This window comes from Ursus americanus, chromosome 22 (genome assembly GCF_024610735.1).
Source record: "Ursus americanus isolate L20-20 chromosome 22, mUrsAme1.1.p, whole genome shotgun sequence".
In the NCBI taxonomy this organism is placed as follows: domain Eukaryota; kingdom Metazoa; phylum Chordata; class Mammalia; order Carnivora; family Ursidae; genus Ursus; species Ursus americanus.
The window spans coordinates 45,730,517-45,752,644 of record NC_142148.1 but is presented as its reverse complement, the minus strand read 5'-3'; the positions used below and the strand labels follow the sequence as shown (position 1 = coordinate 45,752,644).

The 22,128-nt window shown below is 46.3% G+C and overlaps 1 long non-coding RNA gene across 1 annotated transcript; it reads left to right on the top strand.

Moving 5' to 3' along the window:
• Positions 1–1,833: 1,833 nt before the first annotated feature.
• On the top strand, positions 1,834–12,829 carry LOC123779067 (uncharacterized). Its single transcript, XR_006776071.2, has 3 exons — positions 1,834–2,083; positions 12,055–12,156; positions 12,630–12,829. It is a non-coding gene; the product is annotated as an uncharacterized LOC123779067 (long non-coding RNA).
• The last annotated feature ends 9,299 nt before the right edge of the window (positions 12,830–22,128 follow it).

The following is a 22,128-nucleotide window of genomic DNA, read 5'->3' as shown; positions in this document are numbered from 1 at the left end:
TTACTGTATTTCCAATCGTAGGCCTCCCTTCAGGTCAGTGAGCCCAGGTTGGATTTGCAAATTCCTGGTACAGGACTTTCATCTCTGCTTCTCTGGCACCCCTTTACCCTCCTGTGGAATTGGAACTCTGCCTGGATCCTACAGCCTCAGGTCCCTGTCTACACTCCACCAACCTATCCTACCTTCCTCCTTCACTTAAGTGTTGTGCTAGACCTAGCTGTAGCCAGAGAGCAGTGAGGCTTCTGGGACCACCTCCTCCACCCCCCCACCACCACCGCACCTGATCTAGAGAAACAGATTTTCTCCTGGAATTGGTGTTTAAAGGGACCGCTCAGGATGACGGTCCAAATCTCCTTTTTAAAATAGGGTATATTTGGGGATGAGGTAGAAATAAGGGGGTGTCTTGCGCTGCTTGTCTAGTGACCCTGACCAGTGGCGAGAGCCCAGGGTCTGCAGATGTGCTTACTCAGCCCCACACAAACACCGCAGCCTTTGAACCGCGTTCAGTTAGCCCAGGTTGGGAAGCCAGGATTGCAGGACCAAGGGTATGAGGAGGTGTTTTGTGAGCCTTAAAAGAAAAATCCAAAAGTATAAAGAAAGACCTAGAATAGATTCTTACAAATCTTGCTGTATCTCCCCACAGATGGCTTAGCCACCCTAAATAGGCAGCCAACCGAAACGGAGACCCCAAAGGAGAAGCGCCGCCTGGGCGCGCAAAGGGGACCCGGGTTTGACTTTGCCTTGGGGGCATGTGCGGGCCTACAAGCTGGCGGGGCGAGGGCAGGAGCCAGTGTCCCCGCAGACTACCGCGCACAGCTATCTTACAGTGGGCGATTACTCTCCGCAGGCATCTGAAGCCGGGACTTTTTGTCTCAAAGTTTCACAGCCCAGGACCCTGTTTTCAGGGACTAGATTTGGGGGCTTGTTGACCATCCAAACCTGGAGTGTGCCAGGTTCTCCCCAACCCTGGAGACCCCCCTCTCTCTTCGCCCCTGCCACTTTGCGGGGTCTCTGCCCCCTCAAGCCCTGGCCTTCCCACGCGCTTGAGGGGGTTTGCCCTCCCCTCGCGTTCCCCACTCCCCCCCCCCCCGCCTCCAAATCCCTTTTTAACATGCCACATTGTCCCAGGAACACAAGGAAGAGAAATTGGGGCGGGGTGGGGGGGATCCGGAGGCCGCAGCCAGCAATCAGGCCAGTCTCTCCCCCTGGCAAGGACACACACGTCGTGAGCCCGGCCTGAAATGTGTTTCATTATCACATAAAAGGCTCCCGTGGCGAAGGAGCGGAGAGGCAGGGCCGGGGGCCGAGTGGGGGACAATGGAGCCTGAAAGCGCTGCCCTAACCTGCTATGTTTCGTATCGCATGCCCATTGTGCGAGGGTCGTTTTAAACTACTTAGCGCTCCCCCCTCCACTGATCCCGGCCGATAAGATATAGTTCTGTCCGAATACATAAAAAGGATGTCGGGGAGCGGGGCGCTTTCGGAGGCTTTTCGGCGCTTCTCCTGTCTTTCACACACACCGCCCCCCCCCCCGCCCGCCTAAGTCCCCTCCCCCAGCCGGGCTCCAAGCTCTCTAGCTCACAGATCGCCCTCCTCCCGCTTTCCCCAACTCTAAGTATTGTAGGGTGCGGCGTATCTTTTTTTCCTCCCCCTCTCTCTTTTTCTTCCTTTTCCCCGCGCCGTCCGCGCGTCGGTTTAAGCAACCGTGATCTGTGAATAAACAAAGTCAGTAAACAACCGAAAAAAACATTCTAGATCCGAATTCCAGGAGGGTAAACTTTCCATGCCACGTCACACTTCAGCAAATTTGCACAGATATTATATTGCCTCCCCCTCCTTTATTATTCTTTTTTTTTTTTTTTGCTAGGATCCCATTGTACTTAACTGAATTTTATAACGCTGATCGATATCTTGGTAAAATATTCATTTTTAAACTAGCGGGCAGTGAAATCTTTGCTTTGTGTGCTAAAGTCAACAGTCGCTCGGTTTGAGCTCAAATAAATGCGGAGATGCCTCGGCTCGGAGCAGTCCGCCGCCTCCCTCCGCGCGCTGGACGCTCTGCCGCCAGCCCGTCGCACCGCAGGTAGGGAGCGCGCCCACTCTGGGGCCGTAACCAGGTCCCTTGGGCAGCGTCCGCCCCCCCCCCCCAGTCCTGTCCGCGTGCCTCCCCTCCCCCAGCCAGTCCCTTTCCCTTCGAAGGGCTCCAACGCGAGGGGTTGGGGGATAGGCAGTGAAAAGCTAAGTCGGCGAAGAGACCTGGGGTTTGGGAGGTGGCCTTTTTTTCCGAGGATTTCTGAGAATGCACGGTATGGGTGAATGAGGGGGCGAAGTGTTGCAAATAGGCTCTGTCTGGGTTCTGAGCATAGAGAGCTTGATGGGGCCCCCAACGACGGGAAGCCAGGAGAGTCTCTTGCAGCCCCTTTGGGCTGGGGATTCGATCCGACGGCTGCGCGTTTCCCAAGAGCAGAGAAAAGGGTGGGGTGGGGGGAACGCCCTTGGCCTCAGGGTCTGGGGTGGGTGCCGCGGAAAACGAAGTGCTGGTACCGTGTGGCTTCGGGGGCAGAGGCCCGAGAGTGGAGAAGCCCTCCCCCCAATCCCTGCGCGTACAGGTTCCAGTTGTGTGTAGGCGCTTGCCCCAAGTCCCTAAGCCGGCGGCAGTGGGGGTCGTCGCCAGGAGGCATCAGGGGAGGGACAGGGCCTTCCCAAGAAAGGAGTAAACTTTCGTTCTCGCTGCAAGAAGCCGCCTGTGCGCTTTACGCACAGGCGCGCACCGCTGCAGACAGGATCGGGAGCCTCGGGGGTTACAAGCGGAGCCCTGGAGAGACAGGAACAGGCCACTACGCCATTTATCCTCATTATCCCAGAGGCTGGTCCGTGCAGGGGCGCGCTGCGATGCGGGAGGACGGGAGTTTAGTTTGGAGGGCCGAACAGAACCAATCGCATCTTTCTGCCGCCGGCGGGAAGGCAGGGGCTCAGAAAGCTGGAAGTTCCAAAGCTGCCAGTTGAAACTGCGGGAACCCCGGGTGTCCAGGGCAGGCTATAGGGTACTGAAAAGTGTCTTTCCTATGGGGTCTACCAGGTGTCCCCTGAAATTTGCATTTCCCCTAGGGTGTTTGCTTTAAAGGGCTACACATCCGGCCTTGTTTGAAGCCCGCGCAGACTTCTAGGTATTTCTCCAGGCGGGGAGACTAGCGCTCTTCCCGTCTGCCCCGGAATCACCAGATCCTGAACCCAATAGAGCAGAAATGGTCCCTGTGATTGGCAGGGTCAGTTATGTGGGCACCTCTGTGTGGGGAGCATGGGCCCCCCTCCGGGCCTTCCCTGGCTTCCCGGGCGGCGCACCTTTGCCCACTTCACCTGCGGCCGGCTGGAAAGCGCGCCTGCCGCGCTCCAAAGCAGCGGTTCCGGCTCGTGGCTGGTTGTCTTCCCTAAACAAGATGAAACGCCTGCAGGACATACGGCTAGGCTAATCGTTTTTAAATAATTAATGCCTCCCCGTTCCGCTGGTAATGCGCGGCCTCGAATCCGTCAATTACTTCTCATTAGACGAGTGTCGCCCCACGGCCTTCCCTCGGGCCTTTGATGGTGCCCGGTCACCCAGCCCAGCCCACTCACGGCCGAATGAAAAGGTGCCCGGCCTTTGAGAGCAGGGTGCGGAGTAGCCGCGGCCCTCAATTCAGTGCGAGTTTTGAAAGAAAGACCGTCGCTGAAGAGATGTAATCTTCCAAATGGCCAATTTAAACGCCTGATCTTTATCGCCTGCCTTCTCCCGGCTTTATAAAGAAAAACCGGTCCTCAGTGCTTTGGAGGCCTTTTAATGCGGGGGTAGGGCGGGGAGACGCGAGAGATGAAGCTTAATAGGGCATAGGGCAGGTGTTTGCTCAAGAAGGTACCTGGAGGTACCTCGGGGTAAGTGGTTTTCTCATGGGCAGCGCATTCTCCTAAGCTTCGGGGCCTGGACGTACTGCCGGCTTTGAAGGCGAGGTGCGCGGTGACAAGTCTCCTGGAATGTATAAACCAGACCGTCCAGAGGAAGTGACAGGGCCTTTTCTGGCTGTGAATCTTCACCCTGCCAGAGGCGATAGGACAGGGAACATTCTCGGAGTCCCCCACCCACCATGGGCTTGGACATTGCACCACAGTCAGTGCTGGCTAATGCCCACAGACTTGTAGCACCACGTCCTGCCGCACAGAAGAAGCCCCACCACACAGAAACACCGCAGAGGCTCCAATCCCAATTTGCTGTCCCTGCGTAGCAGAACAGCAAGATTTGAGACCCCAAATGCCTTTGCTGGGTCAAGGAAGCTGTGGAGACAAGCCTTGGCCCCAGCACCATGGCAACCCCAGCCAGCTAAGGGATGATGGAGTGAAACTAAAACAAAAACACAAACACAAGAAAAAACTTCCCAAAGTTTGAGACTTGATTTTCGTTACATTTCTGCTGGTCCCTTCCCCCCTCAAAAGTTCTTCTTACAGTAAATAAATATCTGAGGCTCTCAGAACCTTACATGGCCCCTTTGAGCAAAACCAATGTGGTGTATCTGTGCCACTCTCAGCTTTACAGAGTTCAGATCACAGGTTTCTCATAGCCTCTGTCCCCAGGACTGGGTTTCCTCTGAGAAGAGGAGAAAAGAAGACATGAGGAATGGATAAAAAAAAAAAATCATGAGGACAGTGGGAGAAACTTTAAAAAGAAATAGATGGAGAAAGGGTGACTGGAACATGCCTGTGTGCCTGCTTGCCCCCAGAGGGCCCTGGGCTGAGCTTTAGGCCTTCGGCTTCAGACTCACATTCTTTCTAGGGCATGCCACACCATTGCGATTTTTTGAAAAACTTCTTTTTGATGAGATTCACCGGATATGGGCAGGATGTTGTAGGAACCTCCAGAGACAAGCAAACAAAAATTGCACAGAATAGATGCTCATCCCCAATGGAGCTCAGCAGGGTCCCCACCTCCAGGGGGCTTCTTCTCCCTTTGACAAAACTCCCAGGGAGCGCCCTACCCCAGAGCTCTCCAGGGGTTGCCTCGGAAGCCTAAATCCTGGGGCATCTTCCCCATTCTGTTCACAGCCTTCCTGCCCACTCTCTTATCCTTTTTCTCCTTTCTTCTTTAAAACAATCATGTGTGTCCCCCCTCGCCCCCTCCCACCATTGTGTTTGTTGATGACCTAACACGCTCACACCAAAAGCCACACACAGAAAACCAACAACGTGGGATGGGAGGAGAGACCAATTATGATTGAGGCTAACAAGCGGGGAACACCCAAGTTGAGGCCGGCTGTCTCCTGGGAGACTGATGGAGGCTTATTTTACAAGCTGTCATTCGTCGTGGTCCCTATTGCCAGATTGGAGGTGATTCCTATTTTCCCCTCCCCCTCAGCCCTTGCACCCATGGAGCTCATTCCGGATTCTTTGTATATCCTCTGCAGAAGAAGCTGCCACAGAAGTCCCTCTCCTGCCCAGGTAGAAAGAGCAGGGGTGTTTTACAAGCACATCCTCACTACAGTTTGCTTATTTTTCACATCAGTAGCTGTTTCTCAGAGCTCTGAGCTCACTGCCAGCAAGACGTGGACCGGTCATACATGCCCCCATCCTCCTCACCAGGTTCCCAGTAAAAGGCTTTGATGACTTACCCTTTACACTTCTCCGTTCTTCTTCTTCCTCTTCCCCTTTCTCTTCTTCCCCTTCTCCTCCTCTTCCTCATCTTCATCTTCTCCTCCCCCACCTCCTCCTCCTCCTTCTTTTCTACCTCCTCCTTTTCTTATCTCTCCCCCCCACCCACCAAAGAAGGGGGGATATTTTACTGTCAGATAACACAACTGATAGCTAGATTGCTAAAAGAAGCAACACAAATTAAGTTGTTTTCATTCATGCAAAACTAGAGGTCTCATGTTCTCATTGGAGTAAGAGCCTGGGGTTTACCCCCCTCTTGAAGCTAATTAGAGGCAGTAATCTTCCCTCTGATGTCAGGACACCATGCCAGCAACATCATATTTATTTAACTTTAACACATCAAATTAACTGAGAGGGAAAATTTCAGCATCACCAACATGTGTGAGGAAGAAATACTGGAGTATTTCTTGCCATTAGAACTTCAGAATGAGAAATTGTTTGCTCAATGACCCCAGCAAATCAAAACAGGACAGTGTGCTTGTGAATTTCAACTTGTTATTTCATTAGAAAGATGATCTCAATTCATTATCTATTCTTTTTTCACAAAGCAGACATAATTATACAATGAATTTTGTTGGGAAATTTTTGCTCATGTAGAAAAGAATACACATTGCTAATTTGAAGTCATGGTTATTAAAGGCACATTGCTTGGAAGCGGACATATAATACTGAGAACTGTTTGAAGGAGAAGGCTTGAGAGGAGTTAAGGCATGACACAGCCGGCTGGAGAACTGGGAAGGACAGAGGATGATTGTATGTCATTTTCTGTGAAGGAATAAGGTGACATGTCAGCTAGGGCAGGACCTGGGTCATAGGGAGTTCTGTATGGAAACCAGAGGCATCTTTAGCAAAGAAATCAGGGTGTCAACATGTGGACTCCTTGGTATAAAACATACAACCCTCTGCTCAAGCTCTCTGCAGGCTTTGTCTTCTAAAATCCTATCTAAGAAATTTAAAACAAAAAAAGATCTATCCATTATACATTTTTCATTCAGTCTGCAACTCTGAATTACGTTAAACCGAGTTGTTCACACACAGAAAGGAGTTGTAACTTCAACTGCTTGTTAGCTGAGTAAATTCACCCTCTATGCAGAAAAGTGAGTCAACTTCTTGGCAAAACGTGTGCCTTCATCCTACCTTCTTGGTGTTTCTTAGCTCCTGCCACCCACCACACACCCATCCCTTTTTTTTTTTCTTTATCACAATTGTATCACTTCAACCACCAATGAGTAGGGTCTCCCTGTGCCAGACACTGTGCAAGGTGTCTTCATGAACATGACCTCATTTAAGCTTCCCCATGCCCCACGGGTAGATGTCAGAATTTATGGGTAATGGACCTGTGGTGGAGAAAAGTTAGGGAACCCGTTCCAATTTCAGAGCTCAGACTTGAACTCAAGTCTTGCAACTCTATGTTCTTTCAACTTCTAGTGGCCTCTTCTGACCCTGGGCCCAAACCTCTCCAATTCCAATGTAGTAGGAAAGCTGCCTTCTCCAGAATACAGTGAGCTGCTGTTGGTAGAGGGGAAGGCTGAAATGTTAGGAGAAAGATGGAAAGAAACAGGAAGATCTCCAGAAGAATGAGGTGTGGGTCCTCCTTGCTAGGATGGCAGAAACCCCACCTGCTGTCCTAGAAGAGATTAGGATGCATTATGTCTGGGATCAGGCTGGATTCTTATTTTCTCTTTTGGAGCAACACAGTATTCCTATGTGACACGGTTTCTCAACGGCACCCCGCTGAAGCTGCAGGGGCTCTGACTAGCTGGCTAATGCTGGAGGAAGAGACAGGGAGGGAATCAGCAGCGAGGTGGCTCTTATGGTGCGATTAAAAAGAGAAAATGCCAGGGAAGAGAAGAAAGGTCAGTGGCAGAAACAATGACATGACATGGGCTTAAACAATGCACATAACCAAATTATTCTTGAGATGTAGCCTGCCAACAGTAGTCCTTACTGGGGATTCTGGAGCAGGGGCCAGGAATGTTCTGAGATACTCTTGCCTCTGACCTCCCCCTGACCCACACCTGGTGGCCTGACCGCACAGGTGACAGCACAGCTGGAATGCACGTACCACCCACAGCTGGGATTCAGTGCCGCCCTTGCCCCTGCCCCAGCTGCAAGAACAGCAAGGCCCCAGCCCCCACAGCTTGCCTCCCCCTCACGTATATACAAATGCAGATCTGGATAAACACCGGCCTCAGAGGTTTCCCCCTGAAGAGGATGTTGGCCCAGGAGGACTGGCCTGCTTTCTTCACAGAGGGCCGATAGGATGTGGCCCAGCACTCAGTAGGCCTACAGTCTGAAAGAAAAGCGCCACCCCAGCTGAGTGTTCACATCTCAGCTGCACATGGGCCCAAGGGTGTGCAGGAACCAATGACTGATACCTGCTCGCGCCAAGCCCTGGGACACTGTGGAATGAGCAGGGCCCTCCTGAAAACGGGCTTGGTGTGGAGGTCTCCTTTTTTCTTTTCAGCTTACCGTAAGATAAGTTCCCTGGGTTTCCAGAGTTTTTAATGGTGTGGGGTTTCCTGCAGACTTAGCATCTTCCATTTTGGGCTTTGGGGGGCGGCTCTGGACACTGGCTTCTAAGGCCAGTGCCACACACAATGATGACTAGGGCATGGGAATAACCGACTCTTGGAAGTACATGCAGTTCTAGATTAAACCATATTTCCACTCCAAAGTGGATACTTGCGCTGTTAGGTTGAGGTGGGGAGATTGCATCCAGAGTGACAGTCACCCACAGTCAGGTTGAGTATGAGCCTCCTAAAGACTGCCGGAAAAGGGGCAAATGCAATCTTCTGGCTGTTTATGGGGATAAGCAAGGGGCAGACATCCAATCTATATTTTGTCCACCTCCATTTAATGACCACTTCCCTCCCACCAGCGGTTTGCCAATTAAAGGCCAATCTCTCTTGATTTCTTTGCTTTAAAAGGACGTTTCGATTCACCCAGCCAAACAATTAAATCCCCCTCTCGCCTCTCCCTTCCCAGAGCTCAAGAACAAGATGCTTCCCTATCTCTTGCCAGCATCGAGCAGTGGGAAAGAGCTGATCTCAGGTGCTAACCTGCAGTTATCAGAATGCCAGACTCATTTAGGGAGCTCAACTCTGGAACCCGAGGCGATCCTTTCATTGATTGTGGAAAGCGCTGTTTAGATTTTGTCCTTGCTCAGTAAACAACTAAAAGTAACTGCAGGATTTCTTCCTTACATTCAGCTGAATCCCTCTTTCTCTCTCTGTCTCACACAGGAGCATGGGCGCACACAGGCATACACACACACACACACACACACACACACACCTACATTCCTCCCCTCCCTCAGACTCCTGTTATTCAGGAAGGGATAGTCCAACCACTGTCTTTTTATAACACCCTCAGCTAACTCCCCTCCCCACCCCCAGTGGCGAGGTCTTTCAGGGTGGTGGGGCTACACCTTCCGGCAAGAACTCACATCTCTCCCAAAGGACATAGCCTCCAAAGTACCTAAATCTGTAGGGAAAGCTCTTGAGAGAGGGTTGTGCCTTTGGGCCCCTTATGCTGCCACCTCTGAAAGTCCCCACCTGGCTAAAATACTTTCCAGGGACTTCCTGGACTATTCCTCCTTGGCCTCCCTTCCCCCACCCCTGTGTTTCCCCAGATTCCAGTTGTCTTTGATAAGCTTGTTGCAGCTCAGAGCCAGCTGAACAAAGTTGGGGATGAGGGGTGGAGTCCCTGTCTGCAATGCTGGACTGGGCAGAAGGGTCCTGGATACAGATCTCTTTGGGGGTGAAGGCGAATTAAATAGGCAAACCTACTCTGATGATCAAACTTTTGAGGTTTTTAGCAAAATCTCCATGTACTCTTCAATTACTAGTAGCAAAAGAGAGAGATGCTTCCTATTGTCCACAATTTGCAATTCTCTGAATAGACCATTTGTTTTAATTAGGTTCCCTTCATTTAGCTCTATCTGCAAGAACAGGTTTGCTCTGAAGTGATTGTGTTGAACGTGCGTACTCTGCCATCTATTTGTGTAAAATAAATAGAAAGACATAATTGCCAGTCATCACGATATAAAAGATTAGTGCAAATCCTAAACAATGATCATTTAATATTCAATAATTCTTAGAAAAAGGAATCAAATGATAAATAATCACAGTTTCCCTAAAGGTATTAGACACAATCAGCCTGCAACGAGTGCGTTTTTAAAAATTAAGGAACTTTCTTTTTCCAAGTTGGTCCTATTTCGAATGGAATTCTTTTTTGTTTGTTTAAATGTCTTTCACATGAAAAAAACATTTAAAATTAGATCACTTCAACTTCACATAGTTCTTCAATATCAGCCAGCCTCGAACAGAAAGCTTTTTAAAAGTCTTGCAGGTCTAATTCCTGGTTCTATTCTTCCCAAAATGACAAAACTCTAGTACCTTATTTTTTAAGTCCCTAATCTTGCCCACAAGCTCTCCAATTATAAAAACAAAACAAAACAAAAACGATAACAAATATTGTAGTGTGCAAATTCTTAGGACTTCCGATAGAGATGTATTTCACTGTATCAAGTGTTCCACAATTATGTACAATAAGCAAATATTTTTTTAATGAGGGATAGTTTTTGCAAATAATTGTTATTTTATTATATAAGGTACAAAGCAATAATGTATGCCATTTCTTTGAACCCCTTCCTTTTTCCTAGTACAGTGAAAGAGAATAAAATGCACTTGGGTTTCAATATATTTATTATGTGCCAGCCATCTGCATATTTGACGAGGCTCAACTCTTTCTCTGAACCATGTACAGTCCATGCTGTGTCCTGAAGAAACGGAAGAATAAGATTTCCGTCCCCTCGACCACTTGTATTAGTCTTGGGTGTAGGTGTTCACATGCAGCTCACAGCACTCTAGCTTCAATGTTATTGACAGCGCTATTTTGTTAAATATCAGCTTGGCTATGACTAAAGCTAATTACCCAATTTCACTTCATATTTGCCTCTAAATTTTATGCTTGATAAAATAGCTCAAGGATGCTAATTAAATCTCTCCTTTCAAAGATGATTTCTTCGTAGTTCTCAAGGTTTGCCTTTCCAGCTCTGAAACTTATACTGAAAATATTTCTGGGGGTAGCAAATAGGTTGATCATTTTTGGATTAAGATCGTGAATAAAAAATATTTTTAAGTGTCTCTGGGTAAAAATGGAATAGATTCTATGTAGAAGAGGAATTTGTTCTATTTACCTCTTTCCTTTGTGCAATGTTTGTGCAGACCTCCCCACACCTGGGGAGTAGCTTAGATATTTTATAATAGTTCACCATCTCTGGAGCCCAGGCAAAGCCGTGCTAAGTTTTGAAAAATAATTCAGAAGAAACTCGCAGATATTGGGACGCAGGGTGTAACCTCCCATGGCTCTCTGAAACAAGCGACATTCTGTTTGGTGCAAGGGGCGAAAAAAACGCGACCTAACAGTGTTTACATGTGTATTCAGCCATGAAATTGAATATTATCAAAGTTGAAAAATGCAAATCAAATTAAAACCGGGAAAATTGTCTTTGGAATTACAGCAGCCTGAAGCCCCCAAGTGTTTGCTTAAATTGAAGCGTTTAGAAATGAAAAACCCCAAATTGCTCCCCTCTGCCTCCCCCTTCCCACTCTCCCGCCGTATGAAATTTATTCTTTAATTCTCCTAGAAATGCATTGAGTCTCAGGCATCAATCGTTCGTCCGAAGCATCAATCACGTTGGAATAGAACTTTTTCTTAAAAATTGTCTCCATTTACTTAGTGTTACTAAAGTCGGTGTGCTTCAGGAACAGAGCGGCACCCGCTTTCCTCAATTCCTGAATGATCCCCAAGCCATAGGCTGCCAGGCACGGTTTTGCTTCTTGAGAGTGGTGGGGGAATCCTTGTGCCGCTGCCCGGCCAAAGCCAAGCAAGCAGTGCGCTCCTGGCGCGGGCTGCGCGAGTCCGAAGGGTAGCAAGCGGCGGTGCTGGGGGCCCCGGCGGCACCCCCCGGGCTGCGCCGCCCGCGCCGCCAGGCCGCTGGGTCCGGGAGTAGCGGGCCAAGCCCCGGGAGCCTCCTTGCGCCTCGGGCGCGCTTTCCTTCGTCTGGGAAGCCTGGAACATGGAAAACTGGCTTCGCCCCCTCTCGGTGCTCACTTCGTTAACACAGGACTTCCCAGGGTCTTGGTGGAGGAGGCCGAAAACGGGAAGTATCAAAAATCTATTTTTTAGAAGAGAAAGAGAGAGATCTAAAAAGCAATAGGCGGCGGGGGTGGGGGCGGGTCATTCTTGCTTTTTTCCAAGTTCTAAAGCGCAGGGAACAAACCCTAAGCGACCAACCCACCAGATGGGGCCAATCCCACCCCAAGTAGTCTGCAAACTTTATTTCTCTCCCGCCCTTCCCCCATCTCCCTGCAGCCTGACAGAAAACCAGCGCGCCCGCCGTTCTCCAGCAGGTGCCAAGTGTGGCCGCGTTCCGAGAGAGCCCGCAGGGCCCGCGTGGCGCGGCAGGAGTTGCAGGTGGAACCGCCGGCGGCGCTCTGCGTGAACCCGGCCTGGGGTCAAGGGTGGCAGCGGGACCCAGCTGGGGTGGGAGCAGGACCAGGCAGCCACGCCCAGCAGCGTTAATTGGGACAGTGGGGAAGCTGGGGATGCCAGCAACGACTAGGCTGTGCTGGCGTGGCCTTGGAAAAAACTTTTATCTCATTTGGTGACCCCAAGGATGTTCATTTCGCCCCAGCCTGCGCTTACTCCAGTTCGAACACCCAAGCGTGGTCAGGCCTGACTTTTGTCCCCTGGGGAGGGAGACAACTGGTAGCCTCTGCGTCACTCCTTCCTTCCCCTCGGCTTCATCCTCAGTCCTTGTAGATTTGAGGGGCAGACCCTGTTCCAGAAAAGGAGTAAGTCCAGTCCCACGAACTCTGATAGGGGCGGAGTAGGGAGTAGCGGAAGCCAATTTTTATTTGAAACTTGCCCCTTTATTTCCTTTCCAGGAACCCCTGGATCAAGACTAGCTCAACTATGGCTGAGTAAGCAACCCATGTTCCCCAGAGTTTTAAACCTACTCGCAAGTTGTGGTGTTCTGGAGATTCAGGATCCTATTTCCAAGGAGAGTTGTGGGGGGCATGTTTATGTTTGTTATTTTCAAAACCAAGCAAAGGAAACAGCAGCCAATTAAAATGAAATATTTTCATTTGCCTCCAACGTTGTCAGTGATTTGCCCCCAGGGATCCACAATTTTCCCAAGCCTGTTAACGGGTGACAATGAATGAGTGTCTCCTGTAATTTAATTTTCCTGTCACACTAAATAGAGCTACATTGTAAACCTTAGATCTACTCTTACTGATAGGATCGCCTTGTTTTGCCATTTGCACCATAAAGACCCCCAAAAGGGACACTGTATTGTGACCTCTACTCTTGAATTATTCAAGAACTTAATGACATTTTCCATTTTAAAAAGAGAACTAATTGCCATGGATGTAAAGCATGTGACCTTCTCTGGGTGCCCAGTATGAGAATGTAACCATCTGTATGTGCATACAGGAGCTGCAGAAAGCGGGCAAAAATAGAAGAAAGATGTAAACATAAATGAGTCCCAAATGGACATGGAATTAATCACATTATTTAATTCCACCCCAAGCCATGACATAGTTTTCCAGAAAGTTCTCTTACCTTACCTAAAATCTTTATAAAATCTCACATCAACTCAGACCTGTTTTTTGGGCATGACATGACTTTTTAGCTAAGACAGTAACATTTGAATTTGTGAAATCCGGTATGTCTTCATTAATGTGAAACTACCGGTGTCAAACAGAATATCTAATAATCTGCTCCCCTTCTCCCCCCCCCCCGCATTTCTTATTTTCATTATTATTTTTATCTTTTATTTTCTTACTCAATAGGAAAAAGAAACTCACAACTGTAAAGCAATTGCACCTCAGTATTTGCTATTTGATTCAGGCTTAAGTTTCCAGGAAAGCCGGCATTGGAATTCTTGAGGACCACGTTTCTCACTCTTCAAATTCCTTGAAAATGGATGCTTATCTTTCCTCAAAGTCAAAAGACTCCCAGTGTATTTCCTACTGTCCTTTCACTCTTTTCCTAACCCCTATCTGAAAGCAAAAAGAGAGAAAATGTTCTTTGGCTTCATAATTTCATAATCAATGTGCAAAAATGCTCTGACGTTTTCCCCAAACCTTCTAGTAAGTCCACAACCAATGTTCACCATTTTAAAAGGGTGAGTAAATTGGGAAGTAAAACACATTCCCCAGGCTGGGCTGCAAATACTTCTTTTGAACTTTTAAGTGATGCTTTCAACAAGGAATCGTCATCTGGGCAGAGAACAGACAGTTCCTTTTTAATAAATACACCATGGCTTCATTGAAAACTAAGTAACCTCCCTCTGTGAGGCTGTGTGAATCCACATCTCTATTTTGTAGAATTTGTGGAAAAGAAAATAAAGTACATTTGAACACCTAATTCGATTCTAATGGATCCCACATTATATCAACCTATTTGACACGATTCCTGCCATTGCAGCTTGGAGTCATGTGCCAAACAGAGTGTTGGACACTCCATCTGTGAAAGAATGTTATTTTAAAGGAGTTTATCATAAAGCTGTTATTACTCACGTTGTGTAACAGAACAACTGTTTTCATATTTCTTCAAAAGAAACTTATTTTTTCCCTTGGTATTATGTCCTCTTTGTGTACAGTAACATGGCAGAAAAATTGAGTAAGGACACCTAGTTCTTATTGTAAAATAATAAGGACATACTTAAGGAATAAAGTTTGAAACATTTTCAAGTCAAGAAAAGTTGCGACACAGAATGAACAGAGATCCACCTCCTGGCAAGTTCCTTGTACAAAAAGCAGTATGTGATGGGTCAAATGTTAATTTCATTTTACTGATTTTTTATTTAGTTCTCCACATTTAAAAATTTTTTGAACAACTCGATGTAGACGAGAAGACAGGCAATTATATGGGTCTCTCGTAGCATGTCTAGACGCTATCCAGCATTTATAGCACTATGAGCCAGTAATTTTTCCACTGTGACAGTGTGTTCAAAATGAAAATTTGATTCACCGTCCAAACCGTCACGGTGGATAAATTACAGTGATTTTTTTTTTTACCTTAAAAAACAACGTTCTTGATCTAGGACCACTTGAAGGAAATTGTAAGTACCGTGGAAAGTTTATGGCATCTCTAGAGCAGGGCAAAGCCCTCTCCCGGCTCTCTTTCTAGATCCCTCCCTCTTCCAAATGGATTTCTGTGTTGACAATTCAGAGAGCTGGGAGGAGGGATTTTATCTTCACTGAGCTTGAGTGGGTGGTTCTAGAAGGGTGTGCAAGAGATTCTGAATGAGGGCCTTATTTCAACCAGTTCCCATCCTCACCTCCCCCTGCCCACCAAAAACCAAAAGCAAAAACAACAGCTTTGAAAAGCATTTCCAGTTTGGATTTTAAGAAGGATAAACTAAATGCCTTTCCCATGGAGCAGGAATGACATTTTAGTTCCTCATCTGTAAAATGGGTTCCTTCTTTCTCCATGAAGCTTGGAGTGAAGGGACTTTGCAGTGGGGCTTTGCAACTGTGTCCCTTGGCATTGATGGAGATCAACGACACTGTACGCTTTGGTTATATTTCAAGATGCCGTGCACACACTGGAAGGGAAAAATGAGCCAATTATTGAGGGGAAAATAAGATAGCTTATGATACCAAGGCAGATATACTATCAAGCCAGCCTGCCCTTATGCATATGTAATTTCTTCAGTTTTCCAGGCCCTGGTGGGCTTTCAACAGCTGCAGTGTGCCAACAGCCTGGGGGGGCTTGTCTTTTTCCATTTTCAGCCCCGGCCAGGAAGACTGATGTACACATGTTTTCACCCTCATTCCTGATTTGCTCACACCTTTTGTCTCTTCCTTTAAAGATTTTTAACTGTTGATATATGGTTTTTAAAATGCCGGACTTAGCAAAAGTTAATGATAACTTTCTGTCTTATTCTATCTATCTGAACGTGTGTGTGTGTGTGTGTGTGTGTGTGTGTGTGTGTGTGTGTATATATTTTTTCCCCTCCCTCCCCCGGCTCTGGGAAATAATATCAGGATAGCTCAACTCTGACATAGTTACTAAAAAAACCTTTTAAAACAACACCATTTCTTCTGTTTAGTAAATATTCATCTTATGAAAATGTATTGTGGTCTGACCCTGTGTCAGGATTCTGCTTTTGCATGGAGCCTTGCCCCTGACTAAGAAGGTGGTTATAAAGTGGTTCAGCAATAGCGTTTTCCAGCATGAGCAAGCACGGCTGTGGAAGTAGGAACACCTGGTTCTCGTGTGTTCTCTCATGGAGCTCAGGGTGTACAAAACTTCGAAAGGATTTTCCATAGGATGGGTGAAGCTCATGTGTTATACTGGTTCTCTATGATGCCAATTAAGTGTTTGAATCATGGAGTAATTAAAGCATGTATAAAATATATCTTAACTGAGGCCGAACATTCTAGGCATGGAAGGCATCAATTTTCTAATGAGAATATAGAGACTTTTCAAAACATACCATCAGGATGTAGTTCACTTTTCAAACAAAATTCGAATGACTGCCTGACTCTCCTTGACCACATTCCGATGTTTTCTCTAGTTTTGCTTATTCCCGGCTACCAGAAAGATGAGATGGAGGAAGCATGCTGTTTCTCTAAGAGTCGCACGTGATGGAAAGCACATGAACTTCTCCCCAAGCTGAACTTTGACCATCTCAAGAGTGTTCCAAAAAAGCCATAACTTTGCTGGCAGATTTGGATTGCTCCTGGATGCTTTCCTCTGAGTTTTCAATGAATATCAACGGAGGAATGAGACACAAAGCAGACTGTTAATAGAGCGGCAATGGTCCAAGTCCAGATGGGTGCTGTGTATGCATCTGGAGCTCTCAGGATAAAGGGAAGGGGGCACATGAAAATCGAGACTTGCAGCCTTGGACCAAACCACCAGACCCCACAAAGCATCAGAATATGTCAACACAAATATGTTAAAATATGAAAGTGTTGATTTGCCCTGCAGTGCAAAACGTAGTTGTGATGGTCAAGTTGCCCAAGCAGACATTTGACCTTCCCTGAAGTCACTAAAGCTTACCGTGAGTAAATAATGACGAGAGGCTAATTTTTATAAATTCCTGGCCTAAAAGTGAGGTACTATCTTAAGATGCCATTACTTTTCAATGACAGGGAAAAAAAAATCTACAGACTCAGAGTGATTGCTTGGGGTGAAAGGTGCTCCAGTACCCATCCCTCGTGGGCCTTTCTTTGCTGGCTGATAAAATTTTGTGGCCACTACCTCATAGAAAGCAAAGAGCGGCCAGCATGTACACAGGCCCCATGAGCCCCCTGGAGTGGCAGCGCAGGTGCCCTTTCCCCAAAGAGCCCTGACCCTGACGGAGCCCACAAACAGCCCGGGGCACACACACCAATGCTTCTGCCATCTGCCCACCATGGCACACATGTGCTCTGCTGCTGATGACACATTCCAAAAGGAACGGAATCACGGGTCTGGGGGATGGGGACAGTTGTATTACTCTCACTGCCATTTTCCAATACTGGGGTGAGGTAGGGCATCAAAGGACAGAGTTCAACTGTTTCAAGTGAAAAAATGTCATCCCCAAGGTCCACAGAGCACCTCTCCTTTCGTTTTGAAGACTGAGTGTCTTTCACAAGCTGGCCATTTGCTGCACGGGGGTTTCTAACATAATGTGATTTTTTTAGTGTGCTTTGTCTCTGTGGAGAGGCTTCAGAAAGCCCTTGAAGTCCTCAGCCTTAAATCCATGTTAATAGGGGAAGTTCTTTTTTTTTTTTTTTTTTTAAGTTGGGGAGATTTGGTTGGGAGAAACATTGACCCAGACTGCACTCTGGGTAAACTAGGGCAAAAGACCTGATATCGTCTGCTGGGTACTTATTAACCACTGCTCATTTGTGGGATCAATATTTCCAGCAAAGGAGTCAACACTCAAGATACACCACTACGTATGTCTCGTTCTTTTCCTTGACACACAATTTATTTTATGAATGCATCTGCTGGAGAAGAAAAGGCAGTAGGAAGGACTGTGTCTTTTATCTGAGGGATATGCAAAGCACATTTATTTTCAGCTTTTATCTCCGGAATTGTATGTTGATCCCATACATATAGATTGATTTTGTTCAGGTAGATAATGAAAAGTCAAGTGGAAAATTACACAATGGCACTCACGATCCTAGTCTTATATCGGTATATAAATTGGTTTATTATTTCATTCTATTAAAGAGGCTTTTTTTTTTTTTAATACCAGGAAAACTTCAAAATGCATCATGTTGTCAGCCTCACTGAATTTTCTTTTGGGGGAGGAGGTACGGAAGGGGAGCAGAGGGAAGCCATTTATTCTGTGCCTTTGCTAATTGTATTGGCTAGATGAGCTTCCACGGTGGAGTATCCTTGCAGATACTCTCCCCCAGCCCACCTCGTGGTCATGCACACAGTTTCTGCAACTCCGGGACCTTTCTGGCCTGAACAAAGATGTTCACCATACATGTCCTTCTCCATAAGTGGATATTTTTTCAACCCCAGGCAATTCTAAATTTTGTCACGATGACTGAAAAAGCTCCCCCGCCCCCAGAGTACCAAGAGGCCAGGGGCGAGAGAGGGTGATAGCCGGATAAAGGCCACCACCAAGGGACAGCTTGGAGCCAGAATCCTGGAGGAAACGTTATTAATAAACATCTTCTGGACATTTGGTAGCCCATGGAGTTTGCTCCAGCTTAAAGCAATTAATTCAGGACACTGACATAAACTCTCCAGGTCTTTGACAGCTTGGAGCCGAAATAAAAATGCTAGTTCTCCCGGGAAGAGAAGAGGCTGGCTAGCTCTTTTCTGGACTGTTTGCTTATAGGCCCAGAGAGCAACCTTCCTTGCAGAATGAAATGCAAGGGCACAAACAATGTACCAGGGAGAGAATAGAAGATGGGAATGAACAGTTTGAACTATTTGCTCAGCAGAAGGGCACCACAATGCTGGGGTAGTGGTTTTCCCATGCAGCCACCGTCCCTTCTTTGGGGTCTTTTGTTGTCCCCTGTCTCCTTTGGCCAGATAAGAGCACAGCTGCAGCATTGCAGCTAAGTAAGGCTGTACTTATCCCCTAAATCTCGGGGTGCCTTTACTGTAATGGGTTAGGCTCGGCTCTCTTTTATTTTACAAGGGCATGGTAAGGGAGAGAATTGAAGAATGGAGTGGGGGAGGGGCGGGGGGACTAGGACTGTGACATGGCTTGTATCTGATTCATGATTTTTTCTCTTTCTTTCTTAAATCTGGGTAGTGATCAGATACAATCTTTGTGGGGCATTTAAATGGAAGGGTTCAGTGATTTGTACCAGTTGTTAGACCAAAATGTTTTTTGGGGAAAGGAGCATATAGTGAAGGGAAGTGGGGGGTTTTGGGGAAGAATTTTTGGTTTAAATATTCAAGCTTCTCTGGTTGCTGGAAACAGGGAAAAGTTTTGAATTGGCAATTTAAAAACTGCATTCAATGAGGATCTGTCACTTCTGAAAATCATTTTGGACTCCTCCTTTCCAAACTTACTTTGTTCAAAATAGTAGTGGATAGAGGTTGCTGGAATCAGAGTTAAAAATAGGATGAGATGGAGATGAACATAAAATGTACTTCTGTAATTGCCATAAATTACACCTCTAATCAGAGTAAATGTCACCTAAAATATAATCAAACGTTCTTTCACATTTGCTCTTTTAAAGTCAGAGCCTATTTTAAATGCCATAAGAGACAGTAGACATGGTAATAATACAAAAATAAGCACAAAGTACGGTTTACATTAAATTCATTTTAAAGTCAAAATCTAACATGGGTTAGCACTGTCGGGTGTGTGTTCCAGCTCAGTGGGTTTTGCCACCAGTGTTGGTTTTGGGAGCCAGGCAACAATGCTTAATTCTATTGTAATAAGGTTTATTTAGCCTGAATGGTTTTATAAGGTGAAAAGGCAAAAAAGTTTGACACGGAAGAAAATTCATGGTTTACTATGATTGCATTAATTGTTCACAGCCCAAAAGCCCACCTGCGGGAAGTACAAAGTTTCAATGCTGTTTTGTTTTTTTTTTCACACTGACAAAACTCACAGGAAAAAAAAAAAAAAAAACAACCTTCTGTATATTTTTCCTGCTGGGTGGTCAGAAGGAAAGGCCACGAAGCCAAAGGCCTCCCATTGAGACAGTGCTCTGCGGAGAGCCGACCTCACGTGCCGCCGCGGCAGGAGATGAGAGCACCTGTCGGGTCTCCGCCACTCCTTGGCGAGCTCTGCGCGTGCTGGGGGGACGGGGGACAGGGGACAGCCACACACCACCCCCATGGTGGGGACAGGGACACCCCCCCCGCCGGGAAACGCTCACCCCATGTGTCCACACCGGGCTCAAGACATCCTGTAAAATGTCGTGTGGCCATTGTCCAGTACAGCTGTTAAGTAGTTTTAATGCCAGTGAGTATTAAATTTGTTTTAATAAGTTGTGTGTGTGTGTGTGTGTGTGTGTGTGTGTGTGTGTGTGTGTGTTCTGCCCTGCAGGGAAGAAGGGATAGAATATGGGGTGGGGGGATGTGCTCTATTTAGACATTTGCAAATGTGTGATGGGATTCATGAAAAAAGACTCCTTAAAATATGTCATTTTTGCTATGCTTTTGTGTAAACATGTGTGGATGGAATAACCTTTTTTTTCTATAAGGATTGTAATAAAACTATCAAGTACAAGATGTTATGCATTTCTTTTGCAAGCACAGACTTTAAAATTTTGTATTTAGTACAGAAATATTACCACATAAGAAAGGACAAACACATCTTCTTTCCTGATCAAATGTATACCACCTTTATAAAAACCAAGGCCAGGTGAAGGAATCACAGTCTGCTTGAGTAAATGTATTTCTTTTCTCCTCCTTAACTCTTGACATGAAGAAAAACTTGTCCAGAGAAAATTTTTCTCACATAGGATTTTAAGAGTGATCTGAAAATCATATTGAATCGTGGATAACTCAGGGAAATGACTTTTCTCCTTTCAAGATCATAGATTTCCACAAGAGGGGAAATGTTTTTTTATTGCCAATTTCTGCAAAGAACGCACATGCGACTGGTATGTAGCACAAAGCTGACGCATTGGGAGGCCTCTGAGGGAGAAAGAATGCCACAGCAGAGGGCAAAGGCACAAATAATGAATCAAGTTTAAAAGACTGTGGTCAGAAGCAAGGAGCAAGTGATACTGATCTTATATGAGCGGGGCTTGGACATCACACCAGCTGCCACGGGGTTTGATTAATGAGGCATTAAGGAGATCGAGTGACACTTACAGCTAGTTACTTATGGTGCTAATTTCAAAACACTTTGCAATAGACAAAGAGACTCTGCTCATAATGCAAAGTAATTTGTGGTGTGTTCCTGGTGAATGCATTTAGCGAAGCAAATATAGTTATGCAGAATTTAAATTAAGGTTGACACTAATGTAAACAGAGCCCAAGAACCACTGTCCAATAATTTGATGAGGACACAGGTTTTAATCAAGCCTCTTCCACTAAAATAGCAATTTAAATCCCCATCGTTTAAACTGGATAAAATGCTTAACCATGAAGGTTGGGGGGAAAATAGAAATTTACTAGAAAAGATAAAAGAAACACAATATCTCCGGGGAAACTGTGACTATACTTTGACCCAACAGAGGGTTATCCATGCTGATTTAAATATCGGGTTGATTCCAGGGCGGATCCTAGGAATTTGAGGGCATTTGCCATGTTTCTTTTTTTGTTGTGAAATTATGGCTTAACACTTTCTGGTACTATTGATTGCAGAGTAAAAATGATCCTGGTAATGAGGAAATGGAGACTCCAAACTGATTCAGAATCCCCAGAAGTATTTATTTTATTTATTAGAAGGAGAAATATCAACCCCCACCGGCCCCACAACCGATTTGTATCTGAACAGAAATTTTCCACATTAACTGGGGGTGGTGAGGATGGCAGCAGGCCTGGTAAGGAAGCTGGCCTGCCTACCCAGACAGGTACCTTTCTAGGAGGAACCCACACACTCATACATGGCTTTTCTCTGGTTTGCTAGTTTATTTCCCTTACTAAAAATCATTAGGGGAGGAAGGTGGTCCGTTCAGGCATTAACATTAATTAAAATGCCAGCCACTCACATTCCAGGGCCTGGGAGGTCTTGTGTATCAGAAACAAAACAAAACAAAACAAAACAGCAGTTTACTCTCTCGCAGTTCCTGGAAGGAAAAAAGCAGTGAAGCCTAGAAACAACATCTCCTAGGGTCTCCGGACTTTACTGATGGCAATGGAATAGGAAGGTAAGGGCACCCTAAATTCTCCAAACTGTGATCTGACTGTTCCAGATCACGTTAGTGATGTATCTTCTGGGGGTGTATTTTTAAAAATTTATTCCAAAGAAAGGGCCCAAGACAATTAAAAAAATGTGTTAAATAT